This window comes from Castor canadensis, chromosome 1 (assembly GCF_047511655.1).
Source record: "Castor canadensis chromosome 1, mCasCan1.hap1v2, whole genome shotgun sequence".
NCBI classification, from domain to species: Eukaryota; Metazoa; Chordata; class Mammalia; order Rodentia; family Castoridae; genus Castor; species Castor canadensis.
In genome coordinates this window covers 205,263,748-205,273,281 of record NC_133386.1, presented here as the reverse complement: position 1 = coordinate 205,273,281, position 9,534 = coordinate 205,263,748, and the positions used below count along the sequence as shown (strand labels likewise).

Sequence of the window (9,534 nt, the reverse complement as noted above, 5' to 3'; positions counted from 1 at the left end):
CTGAGAACAGAGTTTTGCAGGGCAGATTCAACCCACAGCACTGACCCTGCCTCACTTTCTCCGTCCTCCTCACTTTCCCCGGTTCCTCTCCTAGATTGTAAGTCCCCAAGGACAGGGTCTTTGTCCGCTGTCTGTCTGTCCACCTGCTGCAGCATCCACAGTTCCTATAGGGCCAGCCCGCTGCCCTTGGTCAGCTGATGGATTGGTGCTGGATGGCAAACCAGCATGCCTTGGGTGTGACAGGCCAAGACACATGTGTGTCACCTGCCAGGTGGTGGCGGGGGGGGGGGGGCTGGAGAAGCTCCCAGGTGAAACTGGGGAGGAGGGTCAGGTGCAGCCAGGAACCCCTGGCAGGACAGCGCCCCTGCCAGTCCTCAGGTGGGGGACAGGCTCCGTCACTCCCAGTGCTCTTCGTGCTGTTGGAAGGTCCAAATAGCTCCATACCTAGAAGAACCCAGAGGCCACTGGAAGGGAGGGTGGCCCGACCATATCCTCCTTAAAGCCGTAAAGGTTTTGTATTGGAACGCTGATGGATTCTAAGACTACGGTCACCAGAGCACCAGAGCCCTGAAGCTCCTTCCCCTCTACCCCCCCAACCCCACCCCTTACCTATTCCCCAAATTAACTTCCCAGTGGCCTCCACGGGCCACATTCCAGTGGATTATGCAAATAAGGCTTGCAGAGAATTGGGGGCTGTTTTGAAGACTTCCGAAGGCGGCTGTGCTGCCTGGGGACAAAGGCCTTGTCTCTTCCTCCAAATGTGGAGATCAAATTAAAATTGGTTTGTGTGCTTCCAAGCTCTGTTTGGGGCGCAGTGTTTAGCTAATGCAAAGGCCCGAAAGGCCTCGGAAGAGAGCGGCAGGAGAAGAAAGGACCAAACACAAAGGGGAAAGGACACGAGAGCAGACTGTAAAGAAAATCTCTAAGAAGGCGATTTGCTCGGGGTGAGCCCTCCCGCCTGCTGCCCACCCCTAGTGAGCGAGTGAGAGCCCTGGAATCCTGCAGACGGTGGTGGGGACGCCTAACCTGTGCCCGCAGCTCACGTTCCTAATGACTGGCCTCCTGTAGGGACATGAGTGGAGCCTGGCTGGGTGCTGAGCCTGGATCCCAAATACATTTGCTCCCAGAATCTGGGGTCTGCAGATAGGCCTTGGGCCCAGCGAAGGGTAGCAAGCTGCCACCCACAGTTACACAGCAACAGTCCAGGTGTCCAGGCCTGAATCATACCCACTTCCTTGCTAGATTCCAGGCAAGGGAGCCTCAAGACAGAGGCCTCCCAGGTCTTCCTCTGGTCTCCCTCCACACCCCATTCAATGCAAGGCTCCCAACCTCGGGGTGAGGCCCTCACAGCTAGCAGACTCCAGACCCTGACAGAGGGTGGGGTCTTGAGCCTCCTCCCTGCCCCCTTGCTCTGGGCTGGGCTGTGAGGGTTGCATTTGGGTCCCGGGGCTCAGCAGCACAGACATCCGTCAAGGATCTGAGCCTGTGGGGCTGACTCTGCCCCCCCACCCCCCCCCACCCCCGCCCTGGGCCTGGCCTCCCCCATCCCTGCAGCCCCAGCTGCGCCCCATTCCGAAGCCTGGCCCCCTGCGGCCGCCTTTGTCTAGCCCTGGGTTTCCAGGCAGCTGGGGCCTTTTTCTCGCAGGTCTCTGGTTTCACCTCTCCCTGGGAGGATCCTTCCAATCCAGTGACCTCCCTGGGTCTCCCCACCCTGCCCCAGCTGCCTAGGAATTTGGGCCTGAGCCCTCCTTCCCTAGCTGGGGCCTGGAGGCAAGAGCTTGTGCAAGGGCCTGGCCAGTTTTGGTAAGTCCAGAGGACCCTGCAGGGCAGCAGACAGAGCTGGAATGAGGCAGGGACTGGGGACAAGTGTTCTCCAGGACACCGAACCTGCTCTGGCGTTCCATCTACTGATCTGAGCACTTAACTCTAATTTCTGAAATAGAGAAGCAGACAGAGAACTTCAGAAAGTCTAGGAAACCCTGGCAGCTTTGTGGATACGTGGGGTCAAGCCGGGCTCTGGGTGCAGCTGCTGGGTGCACATCCAGGCACAGGCTGTGTGGCCTGGGCACCCTTCACCCCCCAGGCTGCAGCGTCCAGGTTGTCAGATGGGGGTCAGGAGGCTGTTTTAGCCTGGCCTCATCTCTGGGGCTCCAACCTTACCCCCCCCTCCTTCCCAAGGACTTCCTGCCCTTCTTTCTGTCCCACACACTCATCCCTTTAGGGGACATTCTACATCTGCCCAGCAGCTCCTTCTCTATCCAGCTTGTCCATGCTCCATCCTTCCAGGCTACTCCCATGACAGCCACGGGCACCCCCCAGGGTACAGCTGGACCCATCTTTTGAGCCCAGGGTCCACGTGGGAGGTCCTGCCTACCTACAGAGCCTGTGGTCCCCCATTCCACGCCCCCTCCCCCATTCATGACCCTCTTTCACGTGGTCAGAGTTTGGAGGGTGCTGTCGGGGTCGGGGAGTATGGCATCTGAAACACCAGGATCCCTGACCTCCTAGGTCTCCTGTCTCATGGGATTTGGGGTTCCTTGGTTCCCTCTCTTGTCTTTCCACCCTTCTCCCAAGTGACCTCATCAGTTCCCATGGATTGAAATATCCTGAAGCCCATGACTTCCAAATTTGTCTCTCTAGCCGTGACCTCTTCTCTGAACTCCGGACCCGCATATCCGGCCATCCACTGGATGGTTCCCTTTGGGGTCTTCCACGGCATGTCCAAGCTGGACTTCTGGATCTTTCTCTCCAGGCCTTGCCCAGCCCTACCAGGTCAGTAGACCCACCCCACCCCCCTCCACTAGCTCCATCCAGAAACCTCCATCTACCGGGCGCCCTGCTGGATGGATTAGCACCTTGTCACTGTCCCCATGGGATCCTGTGTGAGGACTGCTGACACAGCATCTGACACTGAGACTTCAGGGACTACGTGAGGATGGTCTCTATTAATAACAACTACCCAAGGAAGACAGAGACCAGAGCCCCTCCAGGGACACAGGGAGAAACAGCTTTCTCCCACCCCAGGATGGAGCCCTGGTTGCTCCCAGAAGAGAAAGCACAGCCTCATTCCTCCTGGGGCTCACTTAGCATCACAGTGGGGTTCCCTGGAGACCATCATCCAATGGTCACACGGCCATATAGCGAGGGCCCTTGGGGGCTTACATAGCTTCCCCAGCCACTAACAGTGAGAGCAGGAGCCGCCTGGCCACCTCCCATAGACACCAGCAACTCAAGCTCCTCAGGTCACCTCCCTTCAGCCTCCCTCCTTCTGGTTTCTCAGGCACCCAAGAGCAGCCTGCCTTCCAGGCAGCAGCAGACTCCACTCCCCTGAGGCTGCCAGCCTTTTGCAGAGGGCAAGAGTGATGGGGAAAATGGGCTGGGGATGGTGAGGGGAGCTGGGTCAGTGGGGGGGCCCTGCAGTGGCTTTAGCCTTTAGGGTGGGCCTCCTTCCCACACTGTATTTAGTGAGAGGCTGCTGCATGCTAGACACCGAGCCAGATCAGGAGACAGCTGTGGGCCCAGTGGGGAAGACGAGATGAGATGGAGCTCTACGCAGAGGGCCACACCACGCCTGCGTGCTCCACCAACAAGAAGCAGAAGTCAGCAGTGGTTACCTGAGCTGCTGATGGCCACAGCGTGAAGGTGAAGGGCTGGAGATCAAAGCCACTGACTGGAGGGTCACCTCGCATTGCATTAAAGCCTCCCTCTGTCTGTCTGGTCATTCGTGCATTCATTGAGCCCCTATGCTTGACCCTGGGGACAAAGGACAGAACAAAGTAAAATCCATTTCTGAAGGAGAATCAGACAAAGACAGTTATGAAAATGGCCAGAGATCACCCGGAAGAGTGGGAGCCAGCCGTGTGACAGACAGGCACGTGTGCTCGTGTGTGTGCACAAGCATGAGCATAAATGTCTGTGTGCAAGTGTGTGCCTTGTGAGCACGTGTGCACATGCGTGTGTCTGTGTACTCGTCTGTGTGCCTGTGCAGGAGTACGTGTGTGTATGAGTGCTTGTCTTAGCCTGTTTTCTGTTGCTATAACAAAAATACCTGAAGCTGAATACTTATAAAGAAATAAGACTTATTTAGCTCACAAGTTTGGAGGCTGAAAGTCTATGATTGAGCAGCCCCGCCTGTTCGGCTTTTGGTGAGGCCTCTTTGGCTGAGCCAACATGGTGGAGAAGCAGAGAAGGAATAGGCCACATGCCCAGGGAGGGGAGTGTGTGGGTTGCACTTGCTCTACGATAGCTCACTTCTGCTAGGACTGACCAGGTTCCCAGGAGAACTACACTGACCTCTTCCCAGGGCAGTGCCCCCCGCAACCTAATCTTCTTCCACCGGAAACCCATGGGATACCCACTCGATGTACATCGGAAGCATGGCAGTGTGCGTGCATGTGTGCGATTCCCAATGGGGGTGCACACGGGCAAAGCACAGAGGCAGACAGGGTGGGATGGGTGTTGGATGTGAAAGGAGACTCAGGGTGCAAGGGCCAAGTGAGTGGGGCAGGTGGAGGGCAGGGAGGAAGAGGCGGCCTGTGATGAAGAGCTTGAACCTTATTCACAAAGCAAAGGGAGCCACAGGTGGGCCTTCCATGGGATTAGAAAAGGGACAGTCCCCTGGCTGGAGTGAGTGGACGGAGGGCCCAGCCCGAGGCCTGCGCTGCACCTGCTCAGGTGAGCAGGGAGGGCACCTGGAGACCTGCACTGAGCTTGTTGTCAGGAAACCATCTACACACACGTGCGCACACACAACACACACGACACACACAAAACAATCGATGGGGATCAGACATCACAGGATAATGAACTTGAAACAGCAACAGAGATTCTCCCAGAAGACTTCTAAAAAGGAAAGAGCAGAACGCCGGCGAGCCCTGGGACGGCAGTGCCTCATGTACATGAACTTGGAGTCCCTGACAAAGACACAGGGCGATGCCCCTTCCTGGAGCCCATGAGAACATCCACCATGGAGGAGGCTGAGCACGCTGAGGGCCACAGGGCCGTGGGGTGCCTGGGGCTCTCCCACACTGTGACCGCACTGGGTGACCCCTTTGGGAAACTTGGCAGATTGGTCACGGTGAAGCATGCATCTACTGGGTGACTCAGCCACTGACTTCTGGCTCCGACCAAAGGGAAGTTAACGAGAGTCACAAAGTCTTGTCTGCAATGTCCACATGGCTGCAGCTGCAAGAGCCCCACCACTCAGCTGCTCGTCCAGAGGAGGATGGACAAGCAAAGGCCCTGGGGTCACAGTCATTCAGCTGCAGGAATGAACAGCTCGGATACCTGGAGACTCGAGGTCTGGCCTGTCTCTCCCGCATTTTCCCCCAATGCCCTTGTGCAAGTGGTGTCCCCAGTTTGAGCCTTGGTTTCTTTTTCTGTGACGCGGGTCTGTTGAGCCAGCTTGCTCCACCAAGCTGTGGGCAGGACTCATGTGACACTGCTGAGGCAGCTCCAGAGCGTGGAGGGGCTCAGCAGAGTGTGCCAAGGTGCCAGGACCCTCAACACTGGCCACACGGCCAGTCTGGGAGCCCCAAGAAGCCTGAGAGAGCTGGGCAAGTAGGGAGGCCGCACAAACAGTGGATTCTAGACCCTGTATGTTGGGGGAAATAGACAGGATCATGGCCATGTTTGAATATGGGGACCCCAGGGCAGAACTTCTGGCCACACAGCTGTCCAAGTGGTATGGGCAGGCAGTCCTTTGGGTAGTCTGAGACAGTCACACAGGGGCAGCCAGAGAGCACAGAGAGGCAGACCTGATCCCTGGGAAGGACAGGGACTTGGAATGACTTGGGGATGGAGTCCAGGTCAGAGAGTGGATGACCAGCACACAAACACGAGTGGACAAGGGCAGCTGGCCAGTCTCAGCTCTCTGCACCCTGCCCAGTGGCCAGTTCCACGTTGGACTATTCCAGGCTCTACAACCAAAGCAGGGCCCCCTGGTGTTTCTGAGCACTCACAATCCACATGGAGCTCAGGCAGCCTCAGTGGTCCCCGTGTGGAGTCTGAGCTTCTGGGTGGGCCACCCGAGGTCCACTTGAGAGCCCTATGCCCTGCGCACACAGGAACCCAGCCGCAGTGTGCTGGATGGGTGAGGATGGCACGAGGGAATTAGCGGGCATTGGCTGCTCTCCTGCAGGCTCTGCAGTTGGCTGGGGATACCTGTTCTCTGTGTTGACTTTGCATGGTGCATACGAATTGCCACAGTCCCTCAGTCTGCATGGCAGTTTGGCTCCCAGACCCCCATAGACACTCAGGTTCACAGACGCTCCCATCCCTGAAAGAAGGTAGCCTAGCGTCTGCACAAAACCTCCTCACATCACCCAGCACACTGTAAGCTCTGGATGGTGTATGGTACCTAACACGCTGTAAATGGCGGCACACCCTATCACATCGAGAACGCGTCCGAATCTGCTCCGTACAGTTGCGATCTTTTTTTAAAAAAATACTGTGGATCCAAGGTTGGCTGAGCCTGCAAACATGGAACCCAGGAGTAGCACAAGGTCAAAGGCTAAAAAGAGCTGAAGTTCAGGTGGGCGGGGGGCGGGGGGCGGGGGGTGTGAGGCTTTGCTGAGCCTCCACCTTACAAAGCTGTGCCCATGGTGTCCACGGGGCCAGGTTCCCTCTGAGGGCTGGGATCTTCTCCCGGCTCTGTGTTGTGAACACTTGGTCCCCTTGCAGCAGTGGGGCTCAAGTGACTGACTCTCCAAGGCCATCAGGCAGAGGGTCTCTGATCTCCGGGCCAGTTTTGAAGGACTTGCCTGGTTCTCTCCAGTCCACTCTCGGCTCTTGGTTAACTCGAAGATAGCTGATTAGGGACTTTTGTCACTTCTGAAGGAACCCGTCTACCTTTGCCATATAACGCAACCAAATCACAGGGCGACACCTGCCACTTGACAGTCTTGCTCAGCGGGTGCTGAGAACCCGCTTAGAGTTCTACCTACCGCACTCTCCCTGGCTCTGAGCCTGAGTCCTGCCCTGCCCCAGGCGGGCAGTGAGCGAAGCTTTGTGGGATGAACCAGTCGGGGTTGCGTGGATGAGTGACATTGAACTTTGAGACCTCCCATCTACTGTGCTGGTCCCAAGGCCAGGGCCCTGACTGTCTCTGAAGTGTTGCCATGGCAACTCGTGCTGTGGTACCTATGATGCTTTGAACAGCCACCTGAGTGAGTGAGGGGCGGTGCCTCTCTGTGTCCCCAAGGTCAGGGGCTGGGCCAAACAGTCCAGGAACAGCTGTGCCTTCAGAGGGTCAAGTGTGGTGGCCTGTGGGCTCCCTCCTTGGTGGGCACCGTCTCCTCTCGCTCTTCCACTCACCTGTCTCCATGTTGTGTTGAGGCAGCATCAGTGATGAGGCATGTGGCTCCTGGCCATGAAACCTTTGACATGGGCTTCTGTCCTGCCTTCCAGGTCACCATCTATAAAATAGCAGTGACAACCCCTGGTGGACATGTGGCTTGAGTCTACCCTGTATGGCCAGCACTTAGAATCCTGCCTGCTGTACTTCTAGGTGTCCACACCTGTTATTTCATATCATCCTTACAAGAAGGCAGGGAGGTTATGCCACCATTATATCCAGTTTACAGCTTGGTAAACTGAGGCACAGAGAGGCTAAGTCATATTACAAAGCTGGGGATTGGAGCCAGACAGTCTGGCTTGACACATATTTGAAGGGCTCTCCCTCCACCCCTGATGCCTTGGAGCCTCTGGGGTAGGAGGTGGGTCAAAGCCCCTTCCTCCACTTGTGCTGTGTGACCTCTGCCAAGCCCCCATCCCTCTCTGTTCTGGCTACTGCAACAATATCCTGGGACTGCTGCAGACTTGAGGCTCAAACAACAGAAATGTGTCATCTCATCGTCCCAGAGGGCAGAAGTCTGTGATTGAGTCACACAGGCTCAGGTCCTTCTGTGGCCGTGAGAGAGGCATGCATCCCAGGCCTCTCTCCGTGGCTTGTAGATGCCCAGTTCTCCTCCTGTGTCTGTCTCTGCATCCAAATTTTCCCTTTTTTTTTTTTTTTTAAGGGTACCAGTTCTATTGGCCCCATTGGAACTTAATTAGATCTGCAATGACTCCTTACCTCCTCTGATACTGAAGGTTAGGACTTCAGCACAGGAATTTGGGGACACAATTAAGTTGTATCAGTGGAAGGTAGCAGGTTAATCTCCACCCTTGCTCTGGGTGAGAGTGCAAGGCTGAGAGCCAGCCCTGGTTGAGGTGGTACCCAACAGTACCTCGAGGCCCTGGCATTTTTTACTGCCTGGGGCCAAAGCTGGGTCTGTGTGCCTGCTCCTGGGAGGTCCTGACCACTGGCTGATGGCCTTGGGGTTGTCTGTCACTCTTCTTTCTTCGAGATGACAGCCCCTGCCCTGGGGTTTATTTGGCCAGATATCAGGCAGGAAAGGGTCAAATTCCAGTATGTGTGACCCACATGCATCCCAGGACTGTTCCCAGGGCTCCAAGGGGACCGGTCCAAACAAGAGGAGGACCCTGGCTGGTGCGTGCCCAGCCCCGTGGGGCCTGGCTGTGATCACTGTGCCGGCCTTCGGAAGTGGTTTCCCTGAAAGCAGAAACTGCCAGCCTCTTTGCTCTGAAAGCAGAAAAGAAAGTTCTTGCTCAGCACCCCACTGCTTCTCCTACTGCAGCCCCGAACCCAAGTGCTGTCACTTACTTCACCTCCACAGGAAAAGAACCCGCTAGAAAATTGTGTTTACAGCAGGGTATGGTGGTACATGCCTGTAATCCCAGCTATTCAGGAGGTGTAGGTAGGGGGATCACAGTTCTGGCTAATCCCGGGTAAAATTTGAGACCTTACCTTAAAAGTAACTAAAGGACAAAAGGACTGGGGAGGAAGCTTAAGTGGTAGAGCTCCTGTCTAGCAAGCATGAGGTCTTGAGTTCAACCCTCCCCCCCCCCCCGACCCCTCAAAAAAGAAAAATTCGTGTTTATAGCACTCAGAACATGGAAGCAAGATCGCAAATTCTAAGTGGGCCTGGACTGCATAGCGAAACCCTGTCACAAAGGAAAAAAGTGTGTTTAAGCTTATAAAAGGAACTTGTGTCTTGTGCTCTCACCTGAATCACCAGGGGCTGCTGGGTGAGGGCGGATTCCAGACATCCAGAAGCCAAGGAATGCCAGGCAGCCCCCCTGCCCTCACGGGATGGTTTGTCATTCCAGGAGTGACACCGAACTGTGTCCACACTGTCTGAGAGTAGAAAAAGGCCCAGAGGAAGACAATCGTCAGGCCAGGCGTGGCCACGTGGATGGAGGCTGGGCATGGGGCCTCTACTTCTCTTCATGCTTGTGTGGCTGTGCCCACGCCAGCTGCGCCTGGGCACTTTGTGGTTTGCTGTCTTCTCACCTGGCATTTGGGCATTTGCTGTGAACTTGAACCCTGCCTGCCAGAATCCTCCTACCCCTCCTTCCTCCCTCCCTCCCTCCCTCCCTTCCTTCCTGCCTTCCTTCCTGCTTTCCTACCTCCTTCCTTCTTCCCTCCCAGCCTCCCTCCTTTCCTTCCCTCATCCTTCTCCTTCTCTTCTT

The 9,534-nt window shown here is 56.1% G+C and overlaps 1 long non-coding RNA gene across 1 annotated transcript; it reads right to left on the bottom strand.

Annotated features, from left to right (window-relative positions):
• Window positions 1–3,636: 3,636 nt before the first annotated feature.
• LOC141422449 (uncharacterized) lies at window positions 3,637–9,185 on the bottom strand. The gene is made up of 3 exons (XR_012447004.1): window positions 9,069–9,185; window positions 7,315–7,415; window positions 3,637–3,753 (listed from the first exon to the last, which is right to left on the bottom strand). It is a non-coding gene; the product is annotated as an uncharacterized lncRNA (long non-coding RNA).
• Window positions 9,186–9,534: the final 349 nt, after the last annotated feature.